Here is a 16,271-nt window from a genome sequence, read left to right as displayed (position 1 = left end):
TGTCTGGGAGCATAACTGAACAGTAACACGATAGTGGAGACTTGATCACTCCAACAGTGAGAGCCATGTAGGATTAAATGAATACAAACTGTCACACTTCATCCTAAATTCATCTGTCATCTGGAGTTAACAGTTTAAATTTGGGGGATATTTAATATAAAATTGATGCTATTTATTACTAGTTTGTTTCTAATGCTATTTTTCTATTACTTGTATAGCAATCTGTTAACTGTATTTTTCTATTAAAGTTGCATGTATAGAAAACACATCATTAGCTGGGAGCACTGTCCAAGTAATCATTTTACTTCTGTGCCAATGTGGTTCTTATTTTTTGGCAAAACACAGAAGAGAGAAATGAGTGATCCAGAAACTTAGGATTTGACCTGGTCAAAGGGCTGTTAGCTTTAGCCAGATTAGAAGTCATTGGTGCAGTTTTGTTTGGGACAAAAATATTTTAGGTGGCAGAGCAAGCATGTTCACTGTGTGTGTCTGAATTCACATTTGCTTTGCTGCTGACAAACAGAGGATTTGCTTGGAAAGATTTTTGTCATTATTACTTATTAAAATTGTTGTTCTCTAGCTCATGGCAAATAACTTTTCAAAGCTCTATACTGTTCAAATACATTAAAATGTATTTGATTTTCTAGAAGTGGTAAAGGAGTGATTGGAAGCATTCATATAATACAAGAGACCTGAGCAACACAAGTGGTGTCTTCTGTTAAGCACAGAGGTGGTCAGTGGGAGCTTTTAAAGCCCAAATTCAATGGGGAAGCCAACATACTTAAAGCAGAGAATTGCATGATATAAATGACAAGCAAAGAAGAGACAGCAGGGCAGCAGTTCATGGAGAATGCAAAGCTATATATGTATCTTGAGGTTGCAGAAGTTAGAAAGAATTGAAACAAAGGTGTAGAGAAATACATGGGGATGACTTAAAAGTGATATATAAGTGAAGATCTTTCTAACAGGCACTGTGCATTCACCACAAAGGACAAAGCCACACAGAATTAGCATGAAAAGTGTTTTTCTTGAACACTTCTGCTGTCAACAGTAACTAGCACACAACACTTCTGCATTACTATAAATATGTGACACTTTGTCCAGGTAAAAGAAACTGAGGCGTGTTGTCCTCCTGGCTCTGTCACCAGTGATACTACACAATCATAACTATTCTGATGTTGTTCCGAGTTCTTAAAGAAATGCCATAACTTTTAAACTCTTGAGAAACAGCCATGCAAAATATATGCTTCAGCTTCAAAAAAAAGCCATTCATCCACATGACTCGTACCAAAGACTGAATTCTATAGCTGAGATTATGTATGGTTGTAAAAAAGTCCAGAATAAACATAACAAAATGTTCTTCAGATGATGCTTTTAAAAATGATGATCAACCTTGTTATTTTTTCCATTCAAACATGCATGAGAAGAGTTAAACAGTTCACAAACAGCCATGAGCATTGAAAATAGAGCTCTTGACTTAAACCAAAATTATTAGATAGCTTTTTCCACACTCACCAAAATGAGAATCCTGGAGTGTACGTGTTCTGTAACCATCATGGGCTTAAGCAGCTCACTTTTAGCCTGTACATCTGTGCCCCATCCTCTCCAGCTCGCCAAGCATGCTGGTGCAACTTATGTGATAGCAGCAGCAAACTTGCTTATGTTAAATTTCCCAAGTTGTGTGGAAGTTAGTTATGATCCATTTAGTCAAATTCTGTGGCAAGAAGCAGCTACCATTTGGCATACACTCTTCCACTGGGTGCCTTCTCATTGTCCTAATTTCTCCTGGGCTTAATCTTATAGTATAAAATAGAACATAAACTTAAATTGTGCTCCTTAAATGGTTTTGATGGGAAATTACATGCACTTACTATTTTATTTGTTGTATTTAATGTTTAAGTGGAACCCATTACACAAATCTGGCTCTATGAAAGCAACTCATAGGGAATGATAAAGATAGCACTTACCTTAAAATAAAATAAACCCTCTTAATAATAATATTCCTCTTTTTGTTATTATTGCAGACAAGGACAATGCTGGAAAGAAATAGTGCCTGTTACTGCTCCAACAAAGCTTCCAGTAGTACCCCAGCCATAGCACCACACACAGGTAGGATATATCAAGCTTCTGATTTCATTACAAGCTCTGAAGAATAATTAGGGATGTGACAAGGGCCAGCATTAAATAGCCCAGGTGCTTGTTCACATGCGATGCCTGAGCCAGTAACATTTTGAACTAGTAAACTTGTTCTAGTAGGATATATCTCTCTAATTCTGATTTTGTAAAGAAGCCTTAAGAACATACATTGGAATAGCATGATTTTAAAGAAAGTTCTTTTCTCTTTCAGTTGTTCTTCTCCCCCTATTCTTGTCATGTTTAGCTCTACCTGAATTCCCTGCTGTATCTCTTGTGATAGCTTTCAGATGCTGCTAGAATTTCATTAAACTTGCATTAGCTGCAGTGATTACTTGATTAAATCTTACTGTTTTCTTCAGAAAACTAATTTGAGGAGTAATCAAAGCTTCTGTGGCAGGTGAAATCTTTGATTTAAATGGTTTCAGAGTAAAATTAAGAAGGTAGGTTGATTGCATCAAGTAAACTACCCAGCCACAGTCGTCTGACTCTTGGCTTGCGTTATCTTTGTGGGGCACCTGTGTCTCATCTTATTTTAGGACAGCACCGAAGGTGCTTTCTTCTTTTGGTAGTTGGGAGTTCCATACTGCTGTGTTCCTGAGCAGGAAGGAGGTGTGATGTAGCAGCTCAGTGTGTGCTTTACTTATGGGAATGGAGCATCAATTCAAGCAGAGGATGTAGGTAAATTTGAACCTGTAATCATCCTAAGCATTGCTGGTCTTTTGACTAAGTTGTAGATGTCTACAACCAAGGATTTTCTAAAGTGGGTGCTTGAATCTGTGAAAACCAGTTACAGATGAAAATCCCTTTTTCCTAGACCAGTGCTGTGATTTCTGAAGTAAGTTATATTTTTTGCACTGTATAAAGTGCAGCTAAGGTAGAGGATTGAACAATTGTCAGAGGAAATTCTTTTTTTCTTTAAGAAAAGTAGTTAGGAGTGTGCATATAAACAGCTTATGTGTTTACATCCTATCTACTATACCCAATATACACACTTGCAATAGACACACTCTATAATGTTTCTGTTGAGTAAGAAGCTTTCAAGACATTTGAGTCATGACTGTTACTACTGAGAAATCTGAAACTAGTGGAAGAGTTGAGGAAAGCACTTGCTTCCCCCCTAGTTGTGGTAGAAAGCGACACAGACAAGAGAGACTTCTTCATGTCTGTCTGGGCTATCTTCGTCTTATCTTTTGTATTAAGTTGAGGATCAACTGGTTTGATATTTAGCAAACTTTTAAACCAAGGTGTCCTGCTGGTGTATGGGATGTCAGCTTTAAGATACACTTTCTGTGAGGAGAAAAAGACAACAACTGGGAAGTTGGGTCTTTTGCAGCCTCCTGGCAGGTTAGAAACAGCCTCAGCAGATGCATTGAGTGGGAGCAGTCCTAAAACTGAGGGTTTGTAGTGAAAGCTTGTAAATGCAGGTGCAGGGGCTTTACTGTGCACAGGCTTTGACTAAAATGTGTTAATGTGAGCTGGCAGGAGCAGTTCTGTGGGATGATGGGGGGTGTCTGTTTCTAATAGCAGTTGTTATATATGCTGATGGAAACCCCTCTATACTACTTGGAAGGAAGGATATGGTTTGTAGTTCTTCTTTCCAGGAACATTAATGTCCTTGGCCAGGTATTGAAGTGGAGCTGTAGCAGCTTCTGGAAGCCCTGGATTTGGGTCTTTTTTTGGTTTGGTAAACCACCCCTGTTCATTGATCTGATGCCTTAAGTCCATGTTCCTCTGAAATCATTATCCACACATGCTGTGAGATTGTATTAATGAGTATTTCCATCCCCTGCTTAAAGGAAAACTATTCTCTGTAACAAAGTCTCTCCAAGAAGTTACCCTCATATTTCATGCTACTTTTTTGTTGAACTGCTTTCTCTTTGCCCAGCTCCCTGGAAACAAGAATATTTGAGGTCAGTGTTTGGGACAGGCAGTGGTACCGTATGGGTGCCCTGTTTGTAAGTATGTGTGTATTTACTTACTACTTGTGTATTTGTATACATGTGTGTTTACTTACTAAATGTGTAGGCCTATTTGGTGTAGCATTATGAGAATCTGCTAATATTTCTTTTAAGTATTTATATAGTATCTTTGAAGTAAATACCTCTTTTGAAGTGGTAAATATGCTTTGGGGGTAGGTATTGAGCTGGGGCTAAGGCTTGTGCTGAGAGATGCTCATGGACAGAGGAAAGGCATGAGTAGATGGACCTGAAACACTTTTAATTTGTTATGTTGTCATAAACGAGGGCATTTGGGTTGGAAATAGGAGGAATGTCATAAAGTGGGGGGAGAGGTATAACTGGAGTAACTTTTGAAAGCTGGGTGAGTACTACCAGGTGTAAATGAGTGTGGGAGAGTGCCTTTAGCTGAGGCAGCAGCTGGTGAGGGTGGAGGAACAATATAGAGGGAAAGAGTCTTTTAATAAAGAAAAGCCTGCAAGCAGGAAGAGCATCTCTCAAAGCAGTGCAGTGATGGTCCTGGAGGTCTCAGGCAGCACTATTGTTCATGTTTAGAAGTCCCTTTCTCTTGTTTTCTCAACTCCTGGCTGAGAAGTGCCCTGCAAAGCTCAGTAAAAGGCTTTAGAAGTTACCTCATCTGACAACAAAGTTTCTCTTATCTTTGGATGTGTTGCTTACTCATCTTTGGCTTCGGGAGAAAATCAGAGGGATGAGCATCTCCAGTGAGAGTTACTGGTTTTAAACAGTTCTCTGGGTTACAATATGTTTCCTCCAGAGCCTGTGAAGATTCCCATTTTCATCCCAGAGACTGTCCCTTGTGCTACGTGTCTTTGCTGGAGTCTTTTTGGAAGACCCTTGGAGGGGTCTCATCGTTGCTTTCCATGGTGAAGAAATTGATACTACCCTGGGCACATCTGCAGCGAGCTCCCTGCCCAGAAAAAGACCCTAAAATTGGTTATTTCGTGTATCTCTTTCTATTTAATCTTCTGCCGTAGGGTGGCACTGGTGAGCTGACCAAGGGATTCGCTTCTGGTGCAGTCCAAGCGGTGCTAGGGCTGTTTTGTGGTGATTCCTGCAGAGTGCAGCTTCTGCCCACACAACCCCTCCACAGCTTGCTTGGAAACTTCAGAAAATAGACTGAATATTTGTGGAACCCTAGAAAATAAGTTTGTTTTTTCATTGCATATTATCACACCGCTCTCTAATCCTTTACACAACCCCCCAGCTTGGCTCTTCAGTGAGATCAAATGAAACATGGATAGTTTTTTCACTTGCAGGGATGAATGAGTGGCACAGAAAACAATTCTTTTATTTGAAATGAAGGGGGAAATCTGCACAAATGGTGAATTCTACAACATTTACAAGGGACAGTGGTGTCCCCTTTGGGCAGTCAGAGTGAAGAGCGGATGAAGAGCCACTGGTTTAAAAAGGAGGACCTAGAGGTGTGATTTTAAGCTTTTTTTCAGGCATTTACATGACCTCTAAGCATTCAGCGCTGTATTCTTAACAAAACAGCCAGAGTTTAACATAAATGCAAAAGCACTGCCTGATAGGGATGATTTTTAGATACCTGTTCTCAAAACTGAATTAGCACCACTTCTAACATGACAAATGACTTTTGTGACCTGTATCTTCAGTTGATTTAGAAAGAAATGCAAGTGAACGCCATGTGCAATGCACAGAGCTTCCAGATGTGTGTGCTGGTTTGCTTTTGATTTAGTTCTTGTGTGCCCAAGTTAAAATGATTTGAACTCTGGCAACTTCTCCCCCAGTGTTCCAACCAAGGGCTGAGCACGGCTCAGGGCTCCTCTCTGTACAAACCTGTGAAGCCATGCAGACCTTTGTTGGCTGTGAAGAGCCAAAGGTATGATTTTAACTGATTATGATAGGAATGATGATAAATATCAAGGATACAAATAGCTCTGAAACAACCTGAGGCCCTGAATTATTTGCCATGGGCTGAAAACTGAGCAAATGGCAGTGGCAGACTGAGGGTGGGCATCCTTTTGGGAAGGTGGTTTCTGAAACAGAGATCCCTGTTTGATGGGCAAATAGCTGTCTGGTCCAGCATGCAGTGCAAAGAAAATGCATGTAAAATGAAATAAATATTATTTTATGCATTGAAAAAGTAAAAACCTGTCATAGTCTGGGATTTTCCTGTGTGGTAACCCACAAACCAGTGGGGCTACACTCACTATTGCCTTAAATCCTTCACAAATTTTAAAGGAATTACACCTTAAGGCTTGATGTCTTTCCGTTACTGCTTTCCTCTTTCTGTTAGGGAGAAACATGAGCTGTCCCTTGCTATCATGTGAGGAGGCATTTGCCTGATTGACATCCTTTTGGACACTGCTCACTTGGGAGTGTGGATGTGAATTTGGGGTCTGCGCCTGTCCTGCAGCACTTTGTGAGGATGTTGCCTGTTTTGGGGCAAGACAATGCGGAAAGGCTGAGGGTTAGTGAACCAAACGGATGAGTAAAAGGTAAGTAAGATGATGGGATGGAGGAAGGCAGCAATGAGGACTGATGGCATGGCTCAAGCTGGCAATGGAGCATGGAGTGAAGACGGGTGATTGAAAGGCCAAATGATTGATCTGTGTTGTCAGGTGATGGCACAATCAAAAAGGTACATTTGGAACTCTTAGAATCCTTTGTTGAAAAGCTGGTTGTGATGATTTAGCTGTGGATGTGACATATGAATTAGCTATTTAATGATTATTTAGACTTTCACATTGGACATACTTTCTTTTAGCTTAGTGATTTCACTTTAAAAAGCAGTTTCAAGTAAGAAAATAAAAAAGACAGTGATTAATAGGGCATCTCTAACAGAGCAAAGCTCAGGAGCCTCAAAGGTGCTGGTGGTGCCATGTGGAAAGGCTTTGGTAGTGTCAGAGAAGGAAGATGTAATGTGAAAATCAGAAAGAAGGCAAGAAATGATGGCTTGCCTACAGTTTGTCAATGATTAAAATAGGCATGAAATCCTTTGAATCCTTTTTATTTTTGCTTTCTGTGGAACTCAAGGAAAGAGTCTTTGCAGCTTCGTCAAAAGCTGGCCATTGACAAAGTCTGAACTTGCAGCAGTGCTGTGTGCGGTGGACAGCACACTTGAGATAAAGCAGCAGCCTTACAGCTTGGAGTCCTATGGGCTGTATCTGTTCCCTCTCGTTCCCTGTTGGCATGCTGGTTTGCATTTTTCCCCTATAATTTCAAAGTCAAACTATAAATAGGAGTTGAGAACTGTGGGGATGTAGTGATTGATATGGGGTTTGTTTGCTGTTCTCACCCACTCACCTTATAAAGGAGGTTTAAGCTTAAATTAAGAGCTAATGATGGAGCACTTTGTCAGCCCGTGCCATGCCCTTGATCTGTTTCCAGTGCATTGGCTCCATCCTCTGCTGTGACAAATGTCATTGATTTCAGTGGGGCCGGTCAAGCCTTTTGTACTGAGCTTTCCAATTCTACCATGAACACAAATATAGCCTCAAAATACACTTATTTTTTCAAAATGACTCCTTGGAATCCCTAAATACTTACTTTCATTTTTACTTTTGCTTAGGAGACATAATATCTTTTATCTTTCGGGGCACATAGTAAGAGCTACACCTTGGTATAGGCCCTGCTTTAAAATGAAGGATGAAAAAAGCAATAAAAAGTTTCTAAGGCTGATAAAAAGCATGATTTATAGTCAGGACCCAGTTATAAATCCCATCAACACTTACTGTAGTTATACTTGCACGTTTCTGTGCTGTTGAAAGCAAGGTTGGTAAAGGAATTAATATGGTTACTAACACAAGTTGCAACTAGCTTGAAAAATACCAGTGTTGTTAGTAGTAGAATAGTGATGATGTTAATAGTTATAAGGATATCTGCCATTTAAAACTAAGTATAGTTAACGTGTTTTAGGACCTGAAATGTGTAGAACAGCATATAACATTTTGATAGGGTAGTAGCAGCTGTAGAAGTCAAAGCAGTAGAGGCAGAGGGAATACTTCAGCTCGTGGTGGCATCTGCTCCACAGCTGATAACACTCCAGTGATTCCACTTCAGCCTTTGGTTTATCTCCTTTAACTTCATACTGTGTGTTTGGCTGTGAGCTTTATTTTAGGTGTTGCCTTGTCCTAAAAGCATCCTAAACTCCCAATTTAACCTTTGTAAGTTGTTTGTAAGTCTTTGTGTAGTGGGTGTAAAGAGCATCTAAAGGAAAGGCCGGAGCTTCTCAGTGCTACGCTCTGATTTTTAACTCTGTGTCACTGGACTGCTCTTTATTAACAACTCTCAACATATTATTCCTAGGGCAGGTGATCTATATCACTGTCTTTGGCTTGCGAGATTACACTCCACTTCTGAAAAACACACCTATTATTAAATGCTTTTTAATTGTTACTGCTGTTTTCAAGATATTAAAATGATTGTGGGCGTCCAGGCAAGTATAAACACACAAACTCAGGGCAGCAATACCTGGTGTATCATGTTAGCTATGTACTCTTGTTTACTTAATCTTCTCAATGATATATTTTTTTCCAATTCCAAGCAGTTGTTGGGTAGTTTCTACTTGCCAAATCCTCACACAGATGTAATTCTGCCCCTGCCGTGATCGACAAACAAGCTGTCATCTGGAAATCTCTTGTATTTTCTTTCTGAACCTGCTTTGGGCTGATACTTGTATTTTTGACAGGACTAGCTGTACAAGTCTGCTAATAAAACCTCTAGTCTGCTGTATCAAAAGCTCATGCCATGTAGACCTATCTCCTGGCTGTTGCTGTAACCCACTCCCATCACTCACGCGCATGTTAGCTTCCCTGTGGCAGTGACCCTGAAGCTTTGGGTTTTGTGGCCAAGTGTGCAGAAGGAGATGTTAAAAACCCCACCAGGGTATCTCTGATGTTGCCTTTGTGGGTGTGTGTTGTGTTAGAGGCTTTAACTGCACGGCTGCAAAATGTTTCTCAAATGCACCAGAATCAGCATTTTAGTGCTTGAGTTTAATCTCTTCTTTTGAGCTATTTCACTTTCTGCATACCATACTGAAGCTGATGCCTGCCTGGCAGTAGCATGTGGCCAGTTGTACTTGCACGGCAGTTTCTACATAGAACAGTGGTACAGTGTAAGATGCTGATGGGCACCAGTGAACTTGCAGCCCCTAAGGGTGAAAAGAATCCTCTCTTGCCTCTGCTTTGCGCTCTGTGAAGGAGTTTGGCTTGCCATGCCACACAGTTTTGGGGCTAGGGCTGAGTTCTCACCCCTGGGGAAGGGTTTAAAGCCTCCATGAGGTTGTGAGCATCTCACCCTGAGTGGCTGAGCTGGAACAAAACTGAATTTCTTGGCTGAGTCTGCAAGGTTTGGGGATTGTTGGCCTCTGCAATGGGATCCCTGGCCAGGGCTGGCCCGGATCACCAGTGGCTCCTGTGCCTTGCTTACATGCAGGAGGGATTATGCTTTTGAGGACTGCAGTAAAATACTGTTAAAGGTACATTTTGGGGTCTGTGTTCAGTACCTGCCTCTTCCTGGGTGCTAGTTAATGCTTCCTGGAGGGAATTTCTCTTCCGTGACCAGGCAGCTGGTGATAGCACCTCCTAGCCTGCAGGACACATACTGCAATCAGGTCAGCAGGACACATACTGCAATCCCAAAATGCCTGAGGAGGCTGTTGGGTGTCCATCTCTGTGTTCCCTGACTATGTTGCTGATGGCAGAAGGATGGGATGGGGCACCCTATGTGCCTGGTTGTGCTGGTTTGGGCTGGCGTAGGCTTTGGTCTCAATGCTGAGCAAAGCCTTGTGTAGAATTATTCTCATTCAGGGAAATGTGCAAGTCTTGGCTACAAAATTAGGAGCACAAATGCTTGTGAGACCACAACTGTGCCTCCAGATTGAGCTGATTTATGGATACACTGCCTCAGCCTCCTGTTCCCTGCAAATTTGCCTATACTCCATGAAAACATGCACCTTGTTCCCATTGTCCGAGTTAGGTGGAGCAAAACCTGCCCTAAATAATACTGTGGAGGAAAGTTTCAGTTGTGATTTGTTGCGATGAGCTTTGCCATATTAACAACATTAAAATTGGTTATTGCAATAGAGTTTGCTTTAGATTTTCTTGCTTTTATTGGCTGTTGTATTCAGTTGATTTACTGAAGTTTAGTTCCTGAATACAGAGTTTTAATGTTCTTGGTTTGCCAACCTTCCAAAAGAACTTCAGCAGGTATCTTGAGGCCTGAGAGCTTCACAAATGCAGGAAACAGCACTCTTACTTTGTAGTGAAGACACTGGAGATGTTATTGAGTAAACTAATGATCTCTGTAGCACAGGTTCACATGCAGATGTCTTGCAAGCTATTCCTCACCAGTTGCTGTAAATCCAGTGCTTTCTGCTGTGCTGGTCCAGAGACCTGAGCATGGACTCTTCACATGGAGGAATTGATAACGTTGATATTCTTGTAAATGTTTTTCCTTGTGAATCTATTCTTTGCACCAACCTAGTGCTGATTCTGTTATAAATGTGTCTGCTTTTAGAGGAAACTCTTCCAGTGTTACAGGTAGACAACAGCCTTTCTTGTGGATCCTGGACCTGGTCTGGTACAAACTGATTGTATAGGCAAAAACTGTGTGTAGCTGTTGCCATCTTCGTGATTTGTGCTCTCCAACCTTTGTTGTCTCTGGATCATGGCAAACAGATGGTGTTCAAGTTGTATTTGAATATCTGACTACACTGGAACTGAAGCAAAATGCATTCAGCTAAGAATACTAAGAATAATGATGCCAAACCCTTTGGAAGTTTCTTTCCTCAGTTTTTCCATAGTCTTGTTTGTAACTTACTTTGTTATACAACTATGCTTCATCTGAATGGCTTAACCATTGGCTTTGGAGATGCACCTGCCCAGTTTCTTGGTGTTTTGTTGAGTTGAATCACGATGCTCGTGGTCACTGTGCACACAAATGTCCCTTTAGATCTTCTATCTTCTTGGTGAGTATAGAACCTGGATTTAATGCAGAAAAACACATCTCCATCAAATAGAGTTACTGTTCTGGCCAGAAAATGCAGTTGTATTTGTGATTTGAGCCCAAGCAGTTGTGTATAAATAACTCTCTTCCTCACAGCAATAACCAGCAACAACTACAGGGATCGAGCTTTACATCTAATCCAATTTCAGAAGAATTGGTTAGCAATGGAAGCGAATGGCTGGCTGGTACTTGCATAGAGTCCAAGTTCAACTGTACCTTTGCCTTTCACTGAGCAGACTTACAAACAAGATCTGGCACCCAAACAGGCCTGTGCTAGGCTGGAATTATTCATGTGCAGTCACATAAGTAAACAAATAAGGAATCTGGAGACTTTCTGGATTATTGAGTTTTTCTTTTCATTTGGTATCTGCCTTTTTAACTTGAAGCCACCCAGGATGGTCTTGAAATGAGGCTTTTTACGCTTAGAAGCTCATTTGTTTGTTTCTAAGATGTATTATAACCTTGTAATAACCTAATGGGATTTAATGAACCCAGAACAGTCTCGTAAAGGGGAGCTGTTCATTAGTTTGGCCATATCTAAGCGAAGAGGTCCTCTACTTTGCTATCCCTTTGATGCCCCTGCAGAGTTGTATGGTACTGATGGCTCAGTTCTGCTCTTCAGTGAAATATTATTTTCTTGAATCCCTTGAATTACTTTTGATGTTTCAAAGCCCCAAAAGGGACTAATCAAAAGGTGTGTGAGCTCTTAAATGGGACCTAATGCCTTTGCAAGGGTGACACGAGGTGAAGAGGGGAAGCGGCAGCACACGGACTGTGCCGCCAGAGCTGCAGAACAGAGAAAATGCTCCAAATATCAGCTGTGTAAGTTGAAATTGCCTCAAGGCAGCTTAATCTTATTTGGGAGGAATTGGCATGGTACGTAAACCAAGCAGAAATGGGCCTTGGCAGCAGCAAGGAGCAGCAGCGTCTCTGGGACAAGCTGTTCCCAACAGTTTATCGCTCGCGTGAGCTCACGCTCGCTGCGTTGCTGACCTGGGGAATGTGGCTTCTGGTTTGAGCTCAGCCTGATATTGCCCTCAGCAGGGTAATCCTGAGCTTTGTTCACCACTGAACTGGGCTTTCAGAGAAAATCCTCGATGGCTGCTTCCTCCCTGCGCTTTGAGGTGCCAGGGAGGCTGTAGCAGTGCCCCTGGGGTGGTGGAAGCAGGCAGCAGCAGCCTTAGAGCTAGAAGAGGGAAGAAAAGAGTCTAATAAAAGTAATACTTTTTCTCAAATACAAGTTATTCCTTGCTTTTTGTCTCAAATATAGGTTATTGCTTTTTGTCTCTATTTTCACTCCCCTGGGATCAGGATGGGGCAGGCAGGTTTTGCAGTGGTCTGCGCATCCCAATATTCACATCAACTTGGGCGGTTTGGTGCCTCAGGACTCATTTCTGCTTTGTGACTGCTTCATGCTGGGACATTGCAGTGGGGTTATTTGGGGGAGAATTAAAAGCTTTTTTGTTGTTCTTCTGGATGGGTTTTGGCACTGAGAAAACCTGTAGCTCTTGCAAAACGTTCAGCATCCCTGAACTTAAACACTATCGTAACATCAGACCTCACTGGATTTTGGCTTGAGGCTTGCATTCGGAAGTATTAAAATGCTTGTGTTAGACAGGAATGTTACCCTTGATATAAGTTTCCATATAAAACCCTCGACTTGTCCTTTCTCCATATATTCCCCCTGCTTGTCTCACCCTTATTTCTTTTTATTGCTGTTTCTGCTTGGCAAGCACCACCATGGTCCCTAGAAGAGGGAGCTTCTGCAGGGATATGGCACATATATACATATATATGTGACATAAATACAAATATAGTTTTTAGTCTTTCTATGGGCTCTCTAGGGCTTTTTGCCCCCTTCTGAAGGAAATATGCGAGTAGTGAGATGAGGCTTTGGGTTGGGGGATAACATAGAGGGGATCCTTATAGACTTCTCCCAGTGTCTGCCTGGCCACCACTGTGGCTTTTCCCCCTGTGGTGGGGCACCCTGTCCCTGCCTGGTCTCCCCTGCACCCTCCCAGTCCTGCTGTGACAGGCAAGGATGGCATTTGCACCTTTAAAGCCTCCTCAGCTCTGTCCTGGCGAAGGCCTGTGTGGTTGTTGGCTTCGGCCTCAGCGCTTCAGGGCATGATTTCAACCATGTCTATGGAGACCAATTTTCAACATCAAAACAAACCAGCGTAAGTGGAATTTATATTACCTTTTAAAAACACAAGTCAACAGAACTGAGGACTCTGCTTCGAGGAAGCCTCTTGGGTTTGTTCAGGGAATTACTACAAATATTTTACATCCTTTTTGAGACTCCAGGCAACCTCAGGAAGCATCTGCTGAGGACAGCTGTTGAAATAGCCCAGGTTGCATAGCTGAGCAGGGGGATATGGGGGCCTGCGGTGTGAGAAAGCACCCCCCTGTCACCACATATCCTACACTGCTTGAAAGCACTGTCTCATTTTCAGAGTCAGGCTAATCTTTCTAAACATCTAGGTAGTATTTCCACCCAGCACAGTGGTTTCAGCTCGGACGGTGGTGGTCAAGAGCAATCCGAGCAAAAGCCTTGACCTCAAGTGCCTGAGTGTGTGCAAATTTGGGTAAGCCCAAAGGTGGAGAAATATGTGACCATCCAGAGAAGGAAAATATCCCTGCAGCACTGTCACAGCAGTGGAAGGGTTGGATTCAGGTAGAAAAGGCTGCAGGCAAATGTGTCGGGATGGTGCTCAAAGCCTATGGAAGAGGCAAGGTAAAGATGGGCGAGAGTGGGTCCAGGGTGTCCCAGCCCCTCCAAAATGTGCCTTGAGCACTTGGTGCTCAGGCTGAATATCTTGGGAACTCAATAAAAGAGTTACATAGAACTTAAAACCAGAATCTGGAAATGATACATGTGTATGGTGTGATTTCCCTAAGCTGATTAGAACTGATGCCATCTCCCACAGCAGAGGAAGAGAAATACACACCAAGCTACTGGACTTAACATTGACAATAACCTGGTTTAGGGATTTTGGCCTAGGTACAAGCATCAAATGATGTCAAGGTGAATAGTGACTTAGCTGCTGAATCGGATAGGAGAAGGCTGTGCCAACAAGCTGCCAGCTTATAGATGTGGTTATGTTGGTACCTCACAGGCAGGTGGATTTAAGCAGGATGTTGGTACTGGCTGGATCCTTGTTTCTTTACGTATCAGCACTGCATGTATGTATCATACATCTGTAATGTGTATGTGTGCATGATCTTTTAGGGGAGCTTTAATTTCAACCTTGATGGCCATGATGTGAATGAAGCTTTTCTTTACGCTTGTATGCAAGCAGCCTTTTATGCAAAGCATGTGTTGAAGCTTCACAAATGTTACTGTGGCCTCTTAATTTCTGCCCACTCCACAAATGGTGGGGGGGGGGAGGGAAGAGATTCTTAAACTGAGCAAGGAAACGTATTCCTGAAAACATCTACTTGTGATGGAACTGAGCAGCTTCAAACCTGTATGGTGGGAATTTTAACACCAGTGATGCCTCTATCTATATCAAGGGGAAAAAGGGTTGTGGGAGAGGGGGGAAGCTTCCAGATGGAAGTGGGAAGCTGAACCGGAGCCAGTTTGCCTAGAGACAGAGTGAGCTCTCAAAATGTGATGCTTTTGCAAAGGTTTCAGTGTGGTTTCTGTCTATTTCCCAGCACTAGTGGGGACAGTGATGCACAGGCCTGGCTCATAGGACATGAGCATATGTCAGCTTGATCTGCTCCATGTTTGCAGAGAACAGAAGAAGCTGTGGCCTTTTGTGATACATTAGAAGAAATTACTGGTTGATTGTCCATGAAATTTTAGCACTTTATTGGAGATATTCACTGCATAATTTGTGTTTTCCCTCTTCGGCAAAGGCAGAAATCTTCTGACCCCATTGAAGTTTCATGTTGCTGTTTTGATTCTTGTGATTTGGTTTCTAGTACAAAATCACTGGCCTTGCAGCATGTTGCTTCATGTTTTCCACTGCCTTCCCATCTCTGCCTGTGTTCAAAGCTCTCGTGAAGCAAAACAGCCCTACTCAGTATTGGGAGTAGTCTTTAGGCTGCCCGTGCATTGCAGAATTGACTGGAAACTGGTTCACTGGGGAGGAGAAAGCAGCAAACACAACTTCAGCCTCAGACTTCAAATCACTTCAAGGGTCAATTGATGTCTAATAGGTGTGTCCAGAAATGGCTTTCCTGGAAACACCACTGTTAGCAATGATCTGGTTCCTTCCCCCAGGCAGTGCCTTTAAACTGGGCAGAAATTAAGTTTTCTTCCCTTGAAGTTGATTTCTGCTGTAAACATTTGCTGCTCAGTTTGCTTTAGTGGCTTTATGGCCACCTCTGTGCTGGGTGCGATGGTTGGTCACCATGGGCTGAATACACCAACCACACAAGAACATTACTAATGCAAATGATGGATGTAGCATCAAAATGCTTCCCCTGTGCCTGCAGGTGCCAGAGGAAGAGCTGCTGCTCAGGACAGCCACACATTTAATGGATCTAAATTCGTTCAGTTCTTTTTCAGGCTGATCTGAGATTTGTCATCCCCAACATCCTGCCCTAAGAAGGGGCTGAGGAAATGGGACCCAAACTGCTGTGCTTAAGATGTTGTGGATTTGTATGACTCTGTAAATGTTCAACTTCATTCCCTGCTACATCCCAGTTATTCCTGATGCTGAAATAGCTTTCTGGAGCTGTGGTTTCCTTTGAATGGTCTGTCATGACTTTGATACTATTCCAAGAGGTGCTGGTCAATCCAGAGGCTTTTGCTGTTCAAATAAAGCTGGGATAACTTCCCCCCTATGTTCATTACTTTGCATTTATCCGCTTTGGTTTTATTTGGCACTTTTTGCTCAATATTCAGAGCATATAAAGGCAGAGGATGCTCATCTTTACCTGAATAACTGGATATCATTAGTAAAATCTGCTGTTCCCCCTCTTCTATCCACTTCTTACTTGGAGGCAGGTCCTTTGGTATGTTGCTCTGGCATAGTGGTATTGCCAAATTCCTCCTCCAGGAACATGATAGAAAGCTTCATTTCGTTTTCCTGCCATGGCATTAACCTTTTTGCCCGTTCCTGTGATGTGTGGCTCACTCCTTGGCCTCACCAGCCTCCAGGGAGGTTGCTTCTGCTGTGGTTGGAGGAGGTTTGATTTGCTGGTCCAGGCATTTGCAAGTCGCTCCTTTTGGCC

At 42.4% G+C, this 16,271-nt stretch overlaps 1 long non-coding RNA gene across 1 annotated transcript; it reads left to right on the top strand.

Moving 5' to 3' along the window:
* Window positions 1–2,040: 2,040 nt before the first annotated feature.
* On the top strand, window positions 2,041–11,412 carry LOC130597370 (uncharacterized). Its single transcript, XR_008971753.1, has 2 exons — window positions 2,041–2,109; window positions 11,181–11,412. It is a non-coding gene; the product is annotated as an uncharacterized LOC130597370 (long non-coding RNA).
* The last annotated feature ends 4,859 nt before the right edge of the window (window positions 11,413–16,271 follow it).

This window comes from Pezoporus wallicus, unplaced genomic scaffold, assembly GCF_028554395.1.
Source record: "Pezoporus wallicus isolate ANWC-B61680 ecotype Strahan unplaced genomic scaffold, APGP_CSIRO_Pwel_v1 contig_6714, whole genome shotgun sequence".
NCBI classification, from domain to species: Eukaryota; Metazoa; Chordata; class Aves; order Psittaciformes; family Psittacidae; genus Pezoporus; species Pezoporus wallicus.
This window is presented reverse-complemented; position numbering and strand designations above follow the sequence as displayed.